Below are 404 nucleotides of genomic sequence, written 5' to 3' on the forward strand. Positions count from 1 at the left end.
GAAAGGAAGGAAGGAAGGAAGGAAGGAAGAAAGAAAGAAAGAAAGAAGGAAAGAAAGAAGGAAAGAAAGAAAGAAAGAAAGAAAGAAAGAAAGAAAGAAAGAAAGAAAGAAAGAAAGAAAGAAAGAAAGAAAGAAAGAAAGAAAGGAAGAAAGAAAGAAAGAAAGGAAGAAAGAAAGAAAGGAAGAAAGAAAGAAAGGAAGAAAGAAAAAGAAAGACATGTTGCCTGTGATAGACCCTCCGTTAGGGACCCAGGGGCACCACGCCCCGGGCCCTCTGGCTCAGCTTCCCCTAACGGCTGTTGCAACATCCTGGGTGAGATCCTCAAGCATACATCCTGTAGGGTGGGGTGCAACATCCTGTTCTGTAAATAACCTGATCTGTCTTCCCGGCATCCCACCGGACC

Source organism: Vombatus ursinus, unplaced genomic scaffold (assembly GCF_900497805.2).
Source record: "Vombatus ursinus unplaced genomic scaffold, bare-nosed wombat genome assembly UNPS02014784.1, whole genome shotgun sequence".
In the NCBI taxonomy this organism is placed as follows: domain Eukaryota; kingdom Metazoa; phylum Chordata; class Mammalia; order Diprotodontia; family Vombatidae; genus Vombatus; species Vombatus ursinus.